This window comes from Crinia signifera, chromosome 1, assembly GCF_055691185.1.
Source record: "Crinia signifera chromosome 1, ASM5569118v1, whole genome shotgun sequence".
Classification (NCBI taxonomy): domain Eukaryota; kingdom Metazoa; phylum Chordata; class Amphibia; order Anura; family Myobatrachidae; genus Crinia; species Crinia signifera.
In genome coordinates this window covers 225,789,956-225,812,046 of record NC_139217.1, presented here as the reverse complement: position 1 = coordinate 225,812,046, position 22,091 = coordinate 225,789,956, and the positions used below count along the sequence as shown (strand labels likewise).

General features: G+C 45.4%; 1 protein-coding gene across 1 annotated transcript in view; it reads left to right on the top strand.

Moving 5' to 3' along the window:
* The first annotated feature begins 6,079 nt into the window (after positions 1–6,079).
* The window catches only part of TBXA2R (thromboxane A2 receptor), a 111,652-nt gene continuing 95,640 nt past the window's right edge, over positions 6,080–22,091 (top strand). Inside the window, exon 1 of the mRNA XM_083158219.1 lies at positions 6,080–6,215. The gene's annotated coding sequence lies outside the window, so the exon portion shown is untranslated. The remainder of the gene's footprint in view (positions 6,216–22,091) is intronic.

Below are 22,091 nucleotides of genomic sequence, written 5' to 3'. Positions count from 1 at the left end.
ATGTGGCTGGTTGGCACTGCTAAATGTCAAAAGGGGCCCATGGGTTCCGTCACTCCTGCTGGCTCAACCTCTATGGTGCCACTGGCAGGCACCATGCTGTTGCAGGTCGGGGGGCCCATGGGTTCTGTCACTCCTGTTGGTTCAGCCTCTATGGTGCCACTGTCAGAAACCATGCTGCTGCAGGTCAGACAGGGGGAGGGGGGTTCTATGTGTTCTGTGACTCCTGCCATGGACGGTCCCATTGGCAGACATCGCGTTGCCGCTGTTGGGTGGAGGGGGGCGGGCGCGCTTTTCCCGTTACTTCTACCAGCTCTATGGTCCCAGTGGCAGGCATCATCATCAGTGACACCCCCCCTCCCTCCCTCCCTCACAGGACTCTGTGTCACTGTCACATGTAAGAAAAAAAAAACGAGGAGCTGCAGGGCGGTGCGGAGCAGTGGGGGGGGGGGGGTGTGGGCGGCGGCAGCTCTCAAATGAGTGGCCGGCGGGAGTGCCGGTGGTAAAACAGTGGGGCAGGCTGTCAGTGTGCAGCAGTGATCAGTGTGTCCAGCACCGCAGCGGGCAGACAGCAGCGGCAATTACAGGAGACAATGGAGAGACCTGGGGCAGCACCACAAAAAAACAACAAAAGTCAGCTTACCACTGGCTGACTTGGTGCGGCTGCTCAAGATTCTTCTTTCTGGTATGTGGCTGGCTGGCACTGCTAAATGTCGAAAGGGGCCCGTGGGTTCTGTCACTCCTGCTGGCTCAACCTCTATGGTGCCACTGGCAGGCACCATGCTGTTGCAGGTCGGGGGGCCCATGGGTTCTGTCACTCTATCTCAGCCAATCAATAGCCGGGCAGTAATTTGACACTTTATTTTAAAGTTGTAATTGTCACTGCTGCCCGCCCACTGCGGTGCTGGACACACTGATCACCGCGGCACACATTAACAGCAGCACGCTGATGATCCCCGCAGCGGCTGCACTGCTTCCTCATGTTCCTGCAGCTAGAGGAACATGGAATAGGTGGCAATGGAGAGACCTGGGGCAGCACCACAAAAAAAAAAAAAAAAGTCAGCTTACCACTGGCTGACTTGGTGCTGCTGCTCAAGATTCTTCTTTCTGGTATGTGGCTGGTTGGCACTGCTAAATGTCAAAAGGGGCCCATGGGTTCCGTCACTCCTGCTGGCTCAACCTCTATGGTGCCACTGGCAGGCACCATGCTGTTGCAGGTCGGGGGGCCCATGGGTTCTGTCACTCCTGTTGGTTCAGCCTCTATGGTGCCACTGTCAGAAACCATGCTGCTGCAGGTCAGACAGGGGGAGGGGGGTTCTATGTGTTCTGTGACTCCTGCCATGGACGGTCCCATTGGCAGACATCGCGTTGCCGCTGTTGGGTGGAGGGGGGCGGGCGCGCTTTTCCCGTTACTTCTACCAGCTCTATGGTCCCAGTGGCAGGCATCATCATCAGTGACACCCCCCCTCCCTCCCTCCCTCACAGGACTCTGTGTCACTGTCACATGTAAGAAAAAAAAAACGAGGAGCTGCAGGGCGGTGCGGAGCAGTGGGGGGGGGGGGGTGTGGGCGGCGGCAGCTCTCAAATGAGTGGCCGGCGGGAGTGCCGGTGGTAAAACAGTGGGGCAGGCTGTCAGTGTGCAGCAGTGATCAGTGTGTCCAGCACCGCAGCGGGCAGACAGCAGCGGCAATTACAGGAGACAATGGAGAGACCTGGGGCAGCACCACAAAAAAACAACAAAAGTCAGCTTACCACTGGCTGACTTGGTGCTGCTGCTCAAGATTCTTCTTTCTGGTATGTGGCTGGTTGGCACTGCTAAATGTCGAAAGGGGCCCATGGGTTCCGTCACTCCTGCTGGCTCAACCTCTATGGTGCCACTGGCAGGCACCATGCTGTTTCAGGTCGGGGGGCCCATGGGTTCTGTCACTCCTGTTGGTTCAGCCTCTATGGTGCCACTGTCAGAAACCATGCTGCTGCAGGTCAGACAGGGGAGGGGGGTTTCTATGTGTTCTGTGACTCCTGCCATGGACGGTCCCATTGGCAGACATCGCGTTGCCGCTGTTGGGTGGAGAGGGGCGGGCGCGCTTTTCCCGTTACTGCTACCAGCTCTATGGTCTCAGTGGCAGGCATCATCATCAGTGACACCCCCCCCCACGGGGAGCTTCAGGGCGGTGCGGAGCAGTGTGGGGGGGGGGCGGTGCGGCAGCTCTCAAATGAGTGGCAGGCGGGAGTGCCGGTGAAAAAGCAGTGCCGGTGGTAAAACAGTGGGGCAGGCTGTCAGTGTGCAGCGGTGATCAGTGTGTCCAGCACCGCAGCGGGCAGACAGCAGCGGCAATTACAACTTTTTAAAAGAAAGTGTCAAATGATGCTCCGGCTCTTGATTAGCTGAGATAGAGGAAGGAGGCCGCTGATTGGCTGAGAGTGCTCTATCTCCGCCAATCAATAGCCGGGCAGTAATTTGACACTTTATTTTAAAGTTGTAATTGCCGCTGCTGCCCGCCCGCTGCGGTGCTGGACACACTGATCACCACGGCACACATTAACAGCAGCACGCTGATGATCCCCGCAACGGCTGCACTGCTTCCTCACGTTCCTGCAGCTAGAGGAACATGGAACAGGAGACAATGGAGAGACCTGGGGCAATTGACTCCATTGTCTCCGACAGTTCCACTCGTCCGCAGCTGTAAGTGACCTTCCTCCCATGTGACCACCCACCTGTCACTCAAGTAGGGATTTTTTTTTTTACTGACGCCCGCACCGAAGCCGACTCGCCTGTACTTAGGCCGGCAGCACGGGCAGCAGCAGGCTCTACACAAGGTGACTGACTGCAGCACTGCAGACTCAGTCAGTGTGTGTGCCGGTCCCGGGCGGGTGCCGGCGCCCACGCAGCCCCTGCTCCCCCAAGCAGCAACGGGGGCTGCCTTACAGTATCTACGCCACTGCCCAGGCAGTCATGCTGAGGATTTTTCCTCCCCCTTTGTGCTTTGTTTCTTATTGAATGCACCAAAGCAGGATTTTGGGGCCTTTCCTTTCTCCGTTTGAAATTTCCCTCTGTAAGAGTGTCCTCTAGGGGACGGCAGAAAGGATGAAAAATGTTGAGGTTTGCTTAACCGAGGGGGCAGGAAGAAAGGTACCCCCCTCCCCCCGTAGCCTGCTTAATAATGTCCTCCAGCTCAGAGCCAAATAGCAATTTTCGTTTAACGGCTAAGGCCTGTAAAGCTTTCTTAGACTCATTATCCACTTCCCATGCTTTAAGCCACATAACTCTACTGGCATTTACAGAGACAGTGGACACCTTTAACTTTTCTGCCAGCATTAACATCCCTGGGTCTGAGTGCACCATTATACACAAATTGCTCGCCCATACAATCATGGCTTTTGACACCCATGCGGAAGCAACAAGATGTGTGAGAGTAAATCCCACCCCTCAAAAATAGCTTTAAGGTTCCCTTCAAGCTTCTTTTCTACGGGGTCCTTAAATGCAGCACCCCCTTGAATGGGAAGCACTGCAGGTTTTGATAGTCTGGCTACCGGGGCATCCACCAAAGGAACTTTTTCCCAGAGATTAACATGATCCTCAGGCATGGGATAAAGACTTAAAAATCTTTTAGGCTCTGGAGTCTTTTATCAGGAGTTTTCCAAGCCCCTTCCAAAAGGTCCTGTAAACCTTCATCTGATGGGAAAGTAACAGCCTCCCTGCGCTGCCTTTTAAACACCCCTTTAAAATGAGTTTTGTCCTCATCCGATAAGCTTAAGGCCTGTTTTACTGCAAAAATTAAGTCCTCCACTCCGGGGACCGATACATCATCAATATTGTCACCCTGCTCCCAGGGAATATCAGAAGTGCACTCCCCCTCCTCACCCGAATCCACCGGTACAGGAGGAAATGAATAAGACTGTTTAGAAGTCCCTTCAGAATCATTATCATATTTATTCAGAAGTGCATTAAATCTGTTGATACCTTTTGCTGTATCCTGCATTACCTGTAGCAAACCTGGCTCTGCTTGTGTTAAAGGCAAGGAGCCAGAAGAATGTTGAGAGGATGACATGGGTCTAGGAGAAGAAACCAAAACATCTCTCTGTTTATTCAACAACTGCACTAGGGCAGTAACTGACCTGCCTAAGGCACTGGCCCATGCAGGCTCTGTCTGCTCTACCCTCTGAGCTACACTACCCATGGGTCTCACAGCTGCGCAAGCAGGGCACAAATCCCCTTGAGTCATCTGTTCAGGGGTAATTTGTAGTGCACAAACACTGCACGTGCTCAATGTGTAAAGGACTCCCTGCCCCAAAGCTACAGGTTGTTGCTCTGTCATGATAACATATTCACACAGTACAAAATGATAGGCGTATAGGACTGAGATAATATATTGCAGTACTTATCTGTCTGTATGCTCCGGATGCTTCAACCAGAATGCAGGGGTAGCGATGCCCAGGAGAATCAATCACTCAACCAGAAACAGCGCTTCAGCTCCGCAGTCAGCATCTTCCAAAACGGCACAAGCAGAGTGAGGGAAGAGACCATCTGTCCCTGCTACAGCGGGGTCTGTGGTTTTGGTGCCAAATTACCCCCTGTAGCCGCTCCCATCTGCCGATTCTCCTATTCCCAGTGTCTCCCCTTTGAATGGGGACCACTTGGAATCGCCCACAGGCCCTGTAACAAGCTGCTGTCTTTTTCAATAAAGAGCTCAGCTTGCAAACCCCCTGTAAAATGGCCGCCACCATAACGGAGCGCCCATCCCCCATGATCCTCACCTGCGTAAAGCCGGTTCAGGGACACCCCGGGGCCCAGGCAGCCTCTTAAAAGAGACTGATAGCACCGCACAGAGAGATCAGACAGTGTCTTCTCTGTGCACAGGGATCTGGCAGGACACGCTTCTGTCAGCCCCTGCAGCGCAGGCAGTCTGAGGATTCTAATAGAATCCTCACACTGGGGGTTATTTTGGTTCACTCTGACAAATTCCTTCTTAGATGACAAAACCATGTGCACTCCAGGTGGGGCAGATGTTACTTGTGCAGGGAGAATTAGATTTAGGTGGGGTTTTACTTCAAAGTGAGATCTATATTGCAGTGTAAAAATAAAGCAGCCAGTATTTACCCTGCACAGAAAAAAAATAACTCACCCAAATCTAATTCTCTCTACACATTTTACATCTGCCCCCCCTGCAGTGCACATGGTTTTGTCCATCTAAGAAGGATTTTGTCAGAAAGAGTGAACTAGAATAAGGCCCACTGTGTCCTACCTAACTAAGTGTAAAATTAATAAAAGAAAAAACACCTAACTATCTCTAAACCTTCGGCTGCGCAGCAGCCCCTTCAGCATAGCACCCAATCCGGTGGCCACCTAAAACAAACTGAGGATTCTGGGATGCGATGGGAGGATCCTACCTCTCTAAAAGATTTAACATAGGTGCCTGGCTCCTGCTGACCCTCCTACATCCCAATGTGAGCTGTGTCACCAGGACCATTAAAAGAGAAACTTTATTTTTAAACATCAATCCACCATTGGTGTCAAGAGGATTGCAATATGGCAAACACAACTCTTAAGGAGCCCATACACGGTCCATTGTGTATGGCTCCGTTCTGTACTATGCGATGCGCGCTCCCGCGCATCACATAGTACGGTGCAAAAAGTATGTGCTGCACATACTTTTTGTACTAGGTACACATCGGAACGGATCGCAGTACATGCACACTGCATGCACTAGGGATGCGATCCGATCCGATGTGTGCTGTTTCAGCACAGAACGGATCCGTTAAACGGACCGTGTATGGGAGGCTTTAGTATATTTACCCTCATATCTCAGAAAGGAAAAACAATATGCATCTCTCTAAAACATATGTTGCATTATGCTCCACAGTGTATTGATTCCTCTACAGTACATTATATAAGTCAAGCTCTCCTCTGGGATACATTAGATATAATTGGTAGGTTTCATGTGGCTGTTTTGCAACATGTTTTGCTCTCTCATACCAGAGAAATGAAAAAAGAGGAAAGAAACAAACTCTATACTCTTTCCTTAGTGAGCACAAGCACAGGCACACATGTGCACACCAACACACACACACACACACACACACACACACACACACACACACACACGGACACCACTAGCAGGAGCACACACAGCACTCTGCCAGCTGTTATATCTACTAGTGAAGACTTCAGACTGAGGAAACTCCCTCTTCTACTGGACTGCAGCACTTAAGCAGCTATGGCAAGTACAATATTATTTTGTTTCTTTTGGGATTCACTAGTGTTTTAAAAGTCATTCTTAAGCATAAAGGGAAGCTTAAGCTGGATTGTATTTCAAACTCATGAATACAAACTCAAAGTCCTACAGCAGCAATTGAATCATGAACTACTGTACTATAACCTGATGCACAATTTGTGTAGTCTTTTACCAAACCCCTAAATGTGTCACTTTTATTCAGCATGCTTTTTTTTTTACTTTTGTTTATAAATCAATAGGAAAACCTTGCTACTACACGTGTCAGCCAATGATATATGCCTAATAATTATCCTTGCACTTGGAGATAACGGGCTCAAGTGTACAGTACTTCTTATACATTAAGAATTTTAGAATTCTAAATGAGGCACATTATAATATACTGTAGTAAGACCAAAGCAGTTCAGAAAAATGAATGTTATACCCCTTTCACATCGCACTTTTAAAACGTATATTGCCGTTTTTTTTCCATTTTAAAACGTATAAGGCTGCAATGTGAAAGTGCCAGAGTTGATTTACCGGTTAAAGTTAACCGGTATTTCAACACGGTTAAAAAGCAAAGTCCTACACGTTTTAAAGCCGTTTTTTTGGCAGTTTGAACAGCTCTATTTCAATGGCTTGAAACGTGTCCCTTGGGGGTTAAACGGGTTGAATGTTTGAATGGTATTAAATGATTTTTAAAATGGTTTTCACCTGCAATGTGAAAGGTCTCAAGGCTCAGACCCGTTTTAAAGTCCCATTTAAGAATACCGTGTCATTACCCATTTCTGCAATGTGAAAGCAGTATAAGTTTTTTTGCACTGTGTTATAATGTTATTGTGTTCCTTAATGAACAAGAGTAAATTTGAAGAGATTATTGTAATTAATATTTAATTACACAATGGTTGCAGTAACATTAATATTTATTCTAACTGACAACCTTGGACTAAAAAAGAAATGAACTGCACAGCCTGTTTATACTATTACTATATAATCTAATTTATTATAATTCATGAAAGTATGTGTTGATGATCAATGTTACCCTTCTACATAGCTGTATCTGCAAATAAACACAGAACCCTACTTATAAACTATATGGGAGCTTGCACCTTAAGATTAAATTGTTTGTTAGACTGAAAGAGCAGTTATATATATATATATATATATATATATATATATATATATAGATCTATATATCTATATCTATATAAATATATAGAGCTCTCTCTCTCTCTCTCTCTCTCTATATATATATAAGATATATATTTATATATATAAATATCTAAAAATATATATATATATATATATATATATATATATCTATATATTATATATATAAACGAATCCTGTTGGATTCAGGTGCCTCTGGCTAAAGAACGGAGCTGCTGGGTGATTAATTACACCTGAGTGCGATCAACCCAGTCTGAGTGATACAGACTTATTGACGTTTTGGGACTTGTAGTTCCACGAATTCTACCTCACAGCCTTCCTCTGATTGAACTTACGCTCTTTCTTTGTATCCTTATATATATATATATATATATATATATATATATATATATATATATACACTGTATTCCAGAAGTACAGGCACTCCCCTGTATCCATACAACTTATTACTCTGATGCCCATCCAAAGTAATAATAGTATATTTCAAAGGCAGATGTCACTCAGAGATTAATAAGAAAAAACGCAACAGCACTGACTTGGTCAACGTTTCAGGGGCTGGGATTCAGTCCCAGAAACGTTGACCACATCAGTCAATATGCAAAAGAAAAGATGAAATAGTCCCAAGGCGCAAAGCCGGAATTCTGCTGCCGTACACTGGAAAAAGAGAAGCCTCTTGTGGACGAGATTGCATAGAAAAGAACCAATATATGATGGGCGCTGGTTTCCTGTTCGCTTCAGTGGTAGCTCATATGTGGGAAATATATGAAAAATAAACATACATAAATTAGTGATGTGTATGTGTATTTGGTCCACACAAAGAGAGAAAGAAATTCCCAAATGGATATCGTACCCTCACTCACACATGGGTGTACAGGCACATCAGGGTATCTTTAAACTTCATAGGCCACCTCCGTGTATGATAGAGTGACAAACAATGAGGTCGTACCGTACTCACATGTATGATCACAGTTGTAATCGGGTAAGGGTATCTTTCGGAATCCCACAAATGATAATTGGAGGTGATGTCAAATGTTTCCAACCGTCCCAGATCATCAAAAAAAGAAAGAAAACTTTCTCTCTTATTAAAAGTTTTATTGTGGATAAAACATAGATGATGTGCAGGGTGCAACCTGTACCCTATAGGTGTTACAAAACAAGAAGGGAATTGTACCTGAATAGGCAGAGTATGGCCATCAGGTGTTTCCAGGGTTACAGGTATATCCACTGCACAGCTCCTCTCCACCAACGCGTTTCGACAGGTGAACTGTCTTTCTCAAGACCACATCAGTGCTGTTGCGTTTTTTTCTTTATTAATCTCTGAGTGACATTTGCCTTTGAAATATAGTGTGTGTATATAAATATATATATATACTGTATATCATCTGCCTTTGAAATATAATATATATATATATATATACAGGAACAGAGGTGCGGCACTCAGGACTTTCAAGTAAAATAACGACAATACAGTGTCATAAAGTCAACGTTTCAGTGCTCTTTTTATTGGCACTATCGTCAGGATAAAAATAGCACTGAAACGTTGACTTTATGACACTGTATTGTCGTTATTTTACTTGAAAGTCCTGAGTGCCGCACCTCTGTTCCTGTATATCCTGCTTACCTTGAAGCTGTGAGGGCACCTGTGCAAGTTATCCTCCAATCAAGGGAGTGCCGGTCCATCCTGCATATTATATATATATATATATATATATATATATATATTCAGCAGGAACTAGCTGGAATTCTCATTAAGTATCAGTGGGCTCCTGAGGATGTCTGTCAGCAGATCTAAATATAAGTGACTGGTTGTCACAAAGAGCTTTTAATGCCAGTCTATCTGTCTTGCTGAAATTACTCCTTGTCGATGAAGTGGTGGGAACTATCTCTTCCACCTGTTCATTTAGGAGGCGCATAAACCGGCCCCATCTGTATGTTGTTCGTTCTTCCTTTATAGGTGTTTTGGTTATTTTGTCACTTTGATATATTGTCTTAGATATTGCAACTTAGTAACGTTATGTGATGTCATCTGATAGCGCCGCCTGGCTGGGCGTGGACGCCGGCTGAGTGGCGCGGTGTTCATTATTTAAACTGTGGCTATGTGAAAGATCAATGAGCCTGACGATAATACTTAAGTGTATTGAAACGTTGCTGTGTCATCATTGTCTGCAATAAAGCGTTTTGGAAACTGGCTGGAGTGCGACACGTCTGTGGATTATAAATAGCTGTATTGCTGTGTGGGCACCCGCCGAAGCTGATATTTTAAGTGGCTGTGCCGGATCCCCTGTCTAATATATATATATATATATATATATATATATATATATATATATATATATATATATAATGTATATCTCAGTATAAGTTTTTTAAAAGCTCTACACCCAGATCAGAACCCACTTTTCCTGAAACATATTACGGTGTGTAAGTACTTTGAGAAACCTTGTTCTAACAGCTTTAGAACAAATTAGAACAAATATATCTTTCATCTTTGTAAAGTCAATTAGGAATTTATACCAGAAAAATAATAGGGTAAAACAGCATTGTGACATCTATTCAGGTTCTATATGTTTTATAAAGTACCAGCCATAGTATAGTATGCAGTATGATAAATGTTCGGTATTAACTACTTATCATGAAGATATGGGGCCGATTCAGACCTGTTTGTACCTGTTTCCATGATTAGGAGTCTGCACAAGCGTTTATATGCACATATGCCGACCCCCTGTGTGAACATCTTTAGGAAATACCAAGCTTGCCGTGGTATTTGCACAGGCAGGGGAGGGGGGTGGGCAAGGTGCGACATCAGTGGAACGCCAAGCAAATGCAGGCTTGGCATTGCCTGCTTGAAGCGGGCTGCTGACGTATTCGTCGATCAGCGGCGGAAATACGTTTCAGGAGAATAGTCATTCGATGGTCGGCGACGGGGTGGGGCGGTGGGTAGTGCTGGACTGTTTGCTAGGGTATACGCAGCCTAGGGACCAGTTCTGAATCAGGCCCTATGTCTAGGACTATATTTGTAGTGAAAGTAAAACAATGAGACATACTGTAAAATAAATAGTGATGCTGAGATACTATAGGAGATAGGAGAGAATCTCTGCTCTGTCCCTTTCTTTGTGGACAGCGTAATGTCCACCATATCGTACCTATGCATGTGTATACTGTGTGCGTACGTGAGATGCAGGCAGGAGTACAGTATATATGTTTTCAGAAATCTTTTACATCTCCCCTTATTTGATATTTCTAAAGAACTCTTAGTATGTATAATGGTGTACAGTTTGAGAGATAAATGGAAGGCATATGTTATGATTCATTCATTGTTTAAACGTTATATGAGTGAAAGCAATTTGACAAATGTGGTCTGAGTAGTTCAGTGATGATGCAGATGTATGGACAATGGTTCTAGAAAACAGTTATGGTTATGCATCACACACACTGTTTTCATTTACAAAAAGGCAAGCAAATATATAATGCAAGTCACGCTTTGTTTACACAGTGCATTTCCTTATGGTGAATACTGTACAAACAGTATGAAGGAAAAATACAATGTGGCACACTTACTAACCAATTTCCTGCCCTAGTGCCTTAGCTAGTTCTGCCTCTGTCCTACCATCCACCTAGCTTGCTTATGCCTAGGGTCGTCTCTGCATACTTACCTAATTTGTAACTCTACTTTCCGGGAGAAGCCCAAAGAGGAGACACTTCAGTCATTTAGCATCGCCCCACCCGCAATTGTTAGGGGTGTGGATTGTTAGGTAGACGGTGTCTAGGGCGACAGTTAAAAGGTCGACCACTACTTGTCAAAGGGCAAGAGATCAACTTGCATTTGGTGTACACCAGTGATTTTCAACCTTTTTACCTTGTGGCACACTAAATACGATTTCAAAATTGCCAAGGCACACCATGAGATCCCCACAGGGCAAAACAAATTGGCTCCCACAGAAAAAAAATATCTATTGGTCCCCATATAAAAAACAAACACACTGGTAACAAACTAAAATACATTGGCCCTTTACATGAAAAGTAGAGACCAATAAATAGCAGTTGAACTGGTGATTGCTGTAAACTGGTTTGGGCATCTCTAGATCTCGGGGCACACTTGAGAACAGCTCAAGGCACACTAGTGTGCCACGGCACAGTGGTTAAAAACACTGGTGTACACGGACAAAAGGTCAAAATAAGCAAAATGTCAACGTGAAAAATAGTCGACATGGGAAAAGTTCAACATGAGTTTTTCACGGGTTTTGGTGCCTATGTCAACAAACCGTATAAGTGTACCACATGCCCTCCCATGGTTTGCTGTGCCACTGGGATGGTAAAGTACAGATGTAGCGCCTCTCATTCAGCTGGCAGCTGAGGATAGAATCACCAACCGCCAGCCTCCGCCAGCCCTTGCTATCTGGCGGAAGGGGGCGTGCACACGAGACGTTTGCACGTCCCGTTCCGACAGAGCTCTCCGCCACTCCTCGCTGGTTCCCGCCACCTCCCCATACACCCACTAACCCTGCCAGTCTCCCTGAAGTGAAGACAGGCAGGGATTCCGCCGGCTGCTGCCAAGTGCAGGGGACGTGTGTGCAAGTGAAAGCAAATCAGCCGCCATTAATAAATGTAAAATAATTTTATAAAAGGAGATCACAGTCCCTACTTAAGAACATTTCTGTGTCTGTTATTAGTAGCCCAGGCTACTGTATTGTATATTGTACCCACGGCATTTGCCACAAACAGTAGCTGTAGACAGGGGCAGATTGGCAATAGACCTTAAAGGGAAGATTCATGTTAGGCCGAAGAACCAGTGAGGTCACTTATCATTCAGTCACTTACTGTATTTGTATGATCTGGCTCTGCTCAGAGTAGTGGCCCCAACCCCCTCGTGTCCCACACACACATTTGCCAGTTCACGGAGCAGAATACCCGACGCTGCAAATACTCATCTATATCGATTGTTTGTCTGCATTATGTAGGTTTCGGGGTCTGTCATCATTCTCAGTGGGGGAGTGAGGTATTATTTGAAATGTGGAGGTTTGTGGTTTGTCACAGCAGCTGAACAGTCTGGGGGTCAGTAGACTGCCAATCACAATGAAACCAATGACTTCCAGACTGGTGTACTGATGTATTAATTGGTGCTACTCACATGAGGCCACTTATATAATTTTTTCCAGGACCACTTTTAGTTACCAATCCACCTATGGATGTAGAAATAGTACTTCTTACCTCTACTCTTTCATTTGGTAAACTTTCAACAGAAACCGCCATGAAAATCCTGCGTTTGCCCCTGCAGATGGCTACAAATAGTTGTACAATAGGTGTACAAATGTTTTCATCGAACGTATTTGTTTATGATGGTGTGAAACAGCCAGTCCCCTCTGTGAAATGGGTCTAATCAAAGCGCCTTGAGTCCTGTTGGAGATAGAGTACTATATAAATAAAATTATTATTTATTATTATAATTTACACTTTGTTCAAAATGTTCAAGCCACGTACAGGTGACCTCTTGTAGAAGTTCCTAGAATAACGTTTTGTGAAAAGACAAGTGAACTAAACAGGAATTGATATACCGATTTATATACTTTTGCCCACTGTCTAATAGAAAACACATGTTGATTACTATGGGACTTGTTATATTATGCAATATATATGCATAATAATTACTATTGTTATTTTCTAAATGTATTTATAGTTATTTATAATAATTGAGTATAATAAAATACAACTTAAAACTGATTTGGCACATTATTCAGATCTATCCTTTTTAGTTAGATTAGTATAGATAAAAAAACATCTAGAAATATGGCAAAAAATGCACACCCAAATATTTCGGTTAATAGAAGTAATTATAGAAAATGTAAACACATTATATAATACTACGCATTATATGTTTTTATTTACGTTCTAGTACCTCAAGGGATGTAGTTGCCATGTTGGCACTTTGAGCCATCAGAGCAGACATCCTTCTAAACTTGATGATGTAATGAGAATTTATAGTCATGCCGGAATGAGTCACACAAGTTGTGTGGAATGTATTGAGTTAAGCATTGGACGTGGGTAGAAGATTATTTTACTGTAGTAGGAGATCAGAATGAATAGTGTTCCACTTGATATTGACACGAATGCAGCAATGACAACAGAATTGAGTCAAAGAGCAACACATTTCTGGTGGTATCACTAATGTATAAACACAGGGTCCTATCATGCCCGATCTCCCGTTTAAATTGACGGGAGTTTTCAGAGTGATATTCAAATGATGATTTTTATCACCCTGATTGCGTAACTATCACGCCCTATCTCTTCACTGTCCTATTTATACAGCTAACTTTCATATCTTCTTTCCCTACTGCCCACTCTTTTATCCTTACTGTAAAAAAGGAGATATGTGTTCCTGATTCAAAAGAATTACAGTATGTTTGATGCAACATACACATAACTACAAACTTTCTGTCTCACATCTTGTATATCATACAGTCAGTCACAAATTCTACCTAAATACAGCATCTCATTGCAGTGAGTAAATACAGCATCTCATTGCAGTGAGTAAAATGAATAAAATATGCTTTTTTCAATATATTTGTTAGTTTTGCTGTTTGTTATATCACTTTTCCACAGTTCCAAATTAGGTCAGAATCGTATTAGCGATGTTCAAACTGCAAGTGCAGTATCAAACAGTAGTCTCAGCTCCAGTAGGCAGCGAAAAATATGCAGAGCTGTATGTATCTACAGGTGCATCTCCTCTGCAACAGCTGCATTTGTACTACACTTCATCAACTTCATCAGAGTGTACTTGCACATTCAATGTGCTAGATTCAAAAGATACAATGTAATGGTCTGTATTGATTGCACTAACCCTTAATGAACTTTGGGATATAAAAGTTCTCATGGGCATAAATATACTGAAAAGGAAAATCCTAATAATTTGTGTTCACTGTTTATGAATTAACATTCACCATGGAGGTGAGATCTCAAATCAGAGATGTGGTTCCTTATAAGGGACATTTCTCCATCAGTGTGGCAACAAGGCACATAATAAATAACGGTCACTATTGTGTGGTGTAATATGAATTGGTACTATTATGTGTCCAGGCCAATATATATTCTCTGCTGAGGCCAGCTGTGGGGCGTAAGCAGTGGTGCAAGTAATGCTGCTTTCAGACCGCAAAACTGGCTTTGACCCTGTATTTGGAAACGTTTCCAAAAACGGGTCTGCCAGGTAAAACCCCTTTCACACCACATCTCTTAAACGGTATATTACCGTCTAAGTGCGTTTTTTTTTACACTGGCAGACCCATTTTTGGAAACTTTCCAAAAACAGGGTCAAAGCCAGTCTTCAGCGTGCCGCCCCCGCCCCCCCTCCCCCGGGGGTTAACACCCCCAAATCCCCCCCACCCCATGGCTAACAACCCCCCCCCCCCCCCCCCCTGTGCAGTCGGTACCTCCGTTGCGTTATCCGGCACTGCAGTTGGTCGGGGAAGCACTTATGAAAAAAAGCGTCTTTCAGAAAATGGCTGCCCCATAGGAAAATCAGTTTTAAAAAACTGTCTTTCGTATGGGGGCAGCCATTTTCCGAAAGTCACTTTTCTTAAGAAAAGTGACTTTCGGAAAATGGCTGTCCCCATACGAAAGACAGTTTTTTAAAACAGGTTTTCCTATGGGGCAGCCATTTTCTGAAAGACGCTTTTTTTTCATAAGTGCTTCCCCGACCATACTTCACTGCCGGGATCCACAACGAAGGTACCGGCTGCACGGCGGGTGTCGACACACGCGCCGCGTGGGGGGGGGGTGTCGACACATGCGCGGGGGGGCGACACGCGCGGGGGGGGGGGCGGCTCCAGTGCTGCGAATATTTAATGAGTGCTCATTAAATATTCGCTGCTCTGAATTTAGGACCCATCTCATTGGCTGGGTCCTAAATACCGTTTCAGACCCGTCTGAAACGGGTAGGACCCTGCATTTTAACCGGTTTGAAAAAACGATATTTTCAAACCGGTTAATTGGATCTGCACATTTCAGACCGCACAGATTACCGTTTTAAAACGGTAAAAAAACGGCAATATACCGTTTACAAAGTGCGGTCTGAAAGGGGCATTAGGGGGTACGGAGTGGTACAGGCCACATTGCATTGTCACTAACACGACACCTGCCCAGCCCTCACTGCCCGCGAAATCGCGGAGCCACCGCCAGACACAGACCAGATGTCCAACTCTCCAAGAGACCAGAGACATGTTCAGCAAGACCGTACGACTAACTACTGTAACTGTAAGTGAAGTGAGTGTGACAGTGACTCACATGCTGAATGATGTTGTCAGTGGTGGGGTTGTGAGGTTCGGGGTTCTCTGCAGGCTGTCAGATGGTGGGGAATTTTTGTGCTTCCCCGGCGGCCTCCTCTAGCATCCTCAAAAACTGTCCTTCATATTTGGGCAGCAATTTTCCGATTGTCACTTTTTTTATAAGCAGCAGGAGCCAGGAGAGCCGGGACCCGCAAGACAGCCGGGATCCGCAAGGCAGGAGTTACCGGCCGCATGGAGGGGGGGGGGGTGGTGTTAACCCTATTGGGAGTTTAACCCCATGGGGGGGGGGGTGTTAACACCACAGACCTTTTTGTCCAGGGCCCCCACACACCTTAATCCGGCACAGGCTTACGTAGTTAGCATAGTCAGTCAGTGTTACGTAGTTACTGTGTAGTCTGCATAGTCAGTACATTCGGGGCTAGCCTGAGCTTATGTAGTTAGCGCCAGGGGCAAATGCAGGATTTTCAGGAGGGTGTTTCAGAGAGGGGCGGAGCAAAGCACGGAGATGGACACTTAGGTGACCCAGTATATGCTGGGTCAGTTAAAGTATTATAGGTAGACACATATATACACACAAAACAGCAGTGTAGACCCCTTGGCATAACAATGTATTGGGGCCCCTACCTATCCTCCAGTGGCAGGGGTGGGGGGGTGCTATGAGCGGAAGCTTTGATATCCCGCAGGTGGTAGGGGGTATTATATCAACCGCTCAGTATGTAGGGCCTGGATCACTAATTTCCACTAATTACCCCTTTACTGCACAGATGGTGGGAGATGGGGTGGGAGAAGGGGCATTGGGCTGAATAAAGGGGCCCTGATACATAACTTCCAGGGTGGTAGAGGATGTTGAATACGCAGAGGAGGGGTGTATAGTGGAGTGGGCTTATTATTTATAATTTTCTGGTGGGAGGACAGCTTGCTTGACTGCAGATATCTCCAGTTCCCGGAAATAGATTTCTTAGCTTTTAATGGAATTCCACCTACCAAATGGTACTGGGGACTAGGGGGTCAGAGTTCAGGAGGCAGAGCAATCCGCCAACGAGTATATAAAACTACATACCAGGTGTGTGGAGCTGGCGCAGCAACCAGCTACTGGAATGCTGATATATCCTGTTCTGGGCACAGTAGAGACAAGCTACTAGTGTCCTTCAAAGGAGGAGAGTCCCAACTTTTGGAATATACCCTCAGAAAAACTCAAGTCAGACAGAACCTGAAATATCTGACTGGGAAGAGCAATTAACAGGCTTGGATGGGGACCACTGCTTTGAAGTCAGATATCTCCCAGGGTCGATTTTTAAAATTCTTGTACCCATGGAAAAAGTGCCCTTAGATTTCTGGGGGGGGGGGGTTCTGGGTACTCAGAACCCACCCCCCTGCGTGCGCCACTGAGCGCAGTTAAAACGTGTGATCATTATTGTTTAAGATGGATGACATGACAGGTGTGAATGTGTTCCTCAAACACCTCCAGCCCGAAGCGTGGCGAGCGCACATGTATTGCTTGACATGTATTCCGTGTCCCCTCGTAGGGATCGCTGCGCTCGCCATGCTTCGAGCTCGGTGGCACGCTGAGCTCACCACACTTTATAATATCAACTCCACAATGACGTAGATAGTGGGTGTATGAACAGGTTGGGAGGATGCGTACCGCGTCCGCTCGCCATGCTTCGGGCTCACGTGGATAGTTGGGGTTTGAAATTTAGGCATTTGCCAGTATGTAACAGTCCCAGTACCAGTCTGTGGGAATGGGATAGTATCATTTTCTTTGCATGGATGCTACAGGTAACGCCCAGCATTTCATTGGCGTTCTAACTTAGATCTGGGGACCATCAAATTATTTCACCCCTGCACGCAAGCAGCGAATGAATGTTTATGCAAAGCATAAGAGTTTCGTGCGTGCGTGCGGGTGTTTGTACGGGTGGTGGATCGCTTTTAAATGACTTGCAAAGCTGCAAAATTTGCAGCTTTGCGAGTTGACCAGAATCACCCCCACTGTAGTATGCATGGGGTTTGTGTAATAAAGTTATACTTTCATGTGTGTAAGTGTGTATTTATTTGGCTATTGGTTCCATTGTGGAACCAGCGTGCCCATTATTGGGCCGCATGCTAGGACATGTGGTTCTCCAAGTCCCAGTATGTGGCACAGGCTTGCTGGGACTCATAGTTCCACAACAGAACCCAATAGTTCATAAATCTTATTTTTACACAGTGGCTATCAGCCTGGTGCCCACTGCACTGGGGGCAGCCCTGGGCTTTAGCCCAGACAAGGTTAATCCTGGAGGGGGGCTTTATTGAGGGGGTCCCCTCTCCTCCAGGGTCCCTGCCTGGGCTGACCACTTAGGGGGAATAATGCTTCAGCCGCGGGACCTTATATAATAAGTGCCCCCTGGCATTACCCACCAGGCCGGTGCTGGTTCTCAAAATGTGTGGGACCCCTACTTGTTTTGACCCTTTATTTTGGTAACCAGGACTGGCCCTTGAGCCTGGTGCTGGTTTAAAAAAAAATTGGGGATCCCCTATGTTGTTTGCCCCATGATTTTTTAACCAGGATCAGCACTTTGAGCCCAGCCCTGTTTACAGCCGTGGGGGGGGGGGGGGGGGGGGGGAGGGGGAGAGACGGGACCACATACACAGTTTTAAAAAATGGATTTATTTATTTATTTATTTATTTTTTACACTGAAGCCTGCACCGATATGACTGATCCGTGCAGACTGCCGACTAATATATACAGCCGCTAAAAAGGAATACGGCGGCATGCAGACGCCTATGCCATAGGGAGAATACAAATCTGTAAATAGGGCAGATTAGTAAATCTGCCCTATTTACGATTCGTATTTTCCCAAAATTCAACCAATGACGGTCGTATGAATTTGTACCTGGCATAAGTCGTGTTTTAGGACCTTAGTAAATTTCCCAGATGCTGCCTGTTATGGAGTTTTGTGCTAACGGGTATATTGCATGTTTGACTAGAGATTAAATAAATGTGCTTACATTACACATGCATCATGGCTATTAAGCAGATGATGTTTAAGTTCACTGTTCAGACCAGTAGCATCATTTACTCTTCCAACACCTGGTGCATCGGCCTCTAAAACGGGGGGTGAGATTTAATAGGATGAGAGATTCAGAAAGTTTGGTAAGAAATCTCCAGAATTGTACAAAATCTCCCCCGTGTGTACGCACCTTTAGTGTTGCTTTGTGAGACAGGGTGTGTGGTTTTCGCTGAGGAGTGTGGGTAAGCATCTTGACCTCCATTTTCATCACTGCAGGGGTCATGGAAATGCAGCTACACTGAGAGACTGTCTTGTTTGCAGTGTTGGCTTCTACATTATGGTAGGAGACAGGTGCTGAAAGTAAGGTTTCTTAAAGATCAGCGCCTGGCTCCTGTCAATGAGTAGAAGCTGGCACTTGGCAGGTGCACTCGAGTGCAGCCAACACTCTCGTTGTGACACCGTTCAGCCCACTTCTGCTTCACGTGAGGTCCTCCCTGAGCTCGCCTTAGGACTCCTGCATTACAGTTTGACATTGTATCATCCAACCATTTGTCTGTCTGACAGGAGCCATTTCGGTGTCTTTACCTTTCTCTTTCTCAAAGACAGCATAGCTCTCAATGACACCAGAAGCTTAATATTCCCACACAGATTGCACACATTAAGAGAATTGACCAATCTAATACCTGTGCTAATCGGCAGAGGAAACACTTTATATGGACTTCCGTCTTAACCATCAAAGGTGGCTGAATCAGGCACTCCCCTCACTGGGAGTGAGCGCACCTACGGCCAGGTGCCAGAAATTACGCCTAGGCCCGTGCGCTCCATGGTTTCCCTGAGAAGATGCATGGACACACATAGCCTGGAGCCGGAGGTGACACCATGGCTCTGTGCATTCCATGTGTTTGATCACCAGGCAGATGGAAGCATGGCCAGACCACAGAATGCTTTCACAAACTGCACCCATCGAGCGCGCCAATGATCCACCCGACAGCAACATGGTTAAATATATATACTGTATATCATTGAAATGTTTTTGATTTGAAAAAAAAAATGCTAATAGAATAATTTGAGATGGCTTTAATCTTTTTTTAAATTATCATCAAAAGCAATTGTTTAGAAAAATATTATTAAGGATTCTGAATGGTGTAATATGGGAGGAGGTGCATATGGCAGTAACACCTGGTGACACCTTTGTTTTATAAAGAGCCCACATACATAGCACAGCTGCAGTACAGGATTAAGATATGAGTTTTCCTCTTTTCCATGCTGCTGCCCTAAAACTGTCCTCTAGACCAGTGGTTCCCAAACCTGGTCCTCAAGTACCCCCAACAGTACACATTTCTCATGTCTCCACACAGAATCACAAGTGAAATAATTTGCTCAACCTGTGGATATTTTAAAATGTGTGCACCTGTGCATCTGCCAGATGACCTGTTAAACTTGCACTGTTGGGGGATACTAGAGGACCAGGGTTGGGAACCACTGCTCTAGACTTACAGAAATTGTATGGATATGTGATTCTAAAGGAGCCCACACACTCACCGTTGCCGGCGGTGCGATGCTGTACGATGGGGTGCGCGCTCCCTGCACATACTTTTTGTACTAGCTTTTTCTAGCATAGCATCGCATGCACATCGTATGCACAAGGCATACAATGCAATGCTATGTGTGCTAGTTAAGCCCACAACGCACGCCGGGATCGGTGCGTGTGTGGGCTGCATAAAGGTGCCCAGTGTGTATGCAGAGCGATCATGTGAAAAATGCTGGGTGGAAAAATTGCTCAGTGAATGCCCAGCCCAGCATTTTTCCCTGACAGTGAACCACTTTCCACAGAAAGTAGTTCACTTGGCTGGTAAAACAGCCTGATGGCCGGCAATGATGTGGAAGTGCGCATCAGCGCTCACCACTTATCATCCAGCCATACACACTAGCATATTTTAAGATGAAAGTTGCTCAAAACACCAGTGAGCTACTTTAATCTCAGACTTGCCTATGGGCCTGTGTATGGGCCTTTAGTGTAGATAATGGAAACATACAGACTGTTTACTGCATTCATCTCATACTTGCCTACTTTTGAAAACTAGTTTCCGGGAGATTTTAGCTGCTAGAAGAACGCGCCGTGCCACCGAGAGGGTGAGCCATGCTCCACCCAGAGGGTGTGTCTAACTTCACCTATGGGCATAACTATTGCCATTAGGGGTGTGTCCTGCAGTGGCAGAAGAAAACTCTGACACACAGAATGAGCCGAAATTCACATTCTGACACACAGGTAATGTGCCTGAAATTCACATTCTGACACACAGGGAATGTGCCCGAAATTCACATTCTGACACACAGAATGAGCCGAAATTCACGTTCTGACACTGAGAATGAGCCCAAATTCACATTCTGACACACAGAATGAGCCAAAATTCACATTCTGACGCAGGGAATGTGCCCAAATTCACATTTTGACACAGGGAATGAGCAAAAAAAATCACATTCTGACACACAGAATAAGCCGAAATTCACGTTCTGACACATGGAATTCTGTTATGCAGGGGTGTCTTCACAAGTGCAAGTTCATCCCAGTTTCTGCATGCGATGAGGAGCACAAAACTCCATAACAGGCAGCATCTGGGATGAACTTACAATTGTAAATACACCCCTCCCCTATCGCACTGCATAAAAACATATACAAAAAACCCCCTGTGGACTGTATAGAAACTCATCCCCCCACATGCAGGGCATATACCCACACTCTAATATTACTGTGCATTGCAGCTTTCAGGATCCCCACTGTTGGGTCCAGCTTGGAGCCTCCCGCTGATACTTCACTGTGACTGCTGCCGCTGATCTTCCTGCAGGCAGGCTCCTCAGTTGCTGTGCGCGGGCGACGTCATGGCGTCACCCGTGCGCTGCATCACTGGAAATGCTGGAAAAGCCTCACAATCTACCTTTTTGCCAGCCCTGCAGTATACACACCACTATGGTAAATTACACACAGTCCCCCTCACACACCCATATTACAGCTAGTGCACATCACCATATTACACAGTGCCCTCATATTACATTCAGTACTCACACCTTTTATATTACATTATACACCCCCCTCATCATATCACAGCCAGTACACATACACACCATTTTATTATATTACACAAAGCCCTCCCCTCCCCCCAGGGACGTGCAGTCAGGGGAGGCAGGGGAGGCAGAGCCTCACCTGTCATAAATCACAAAAAATAAATGAATACAAAGATGATATTTATAACACATATACTGTGTTATAAATATCTTCTTCATATATTTTTTTATATAATTTTTGGTGTGAGAGGCAGCGGGAGCTGTGCCTCCCACTGACAGTTGAAAACTGTCAGCAGCGGGGGGGCGGGTATAAGTTGTGGGCACCAGAAGAGGCTGAAAAACCCATTAAAAATCAACAGGGAAGCGGCACCTACACATCTGCATC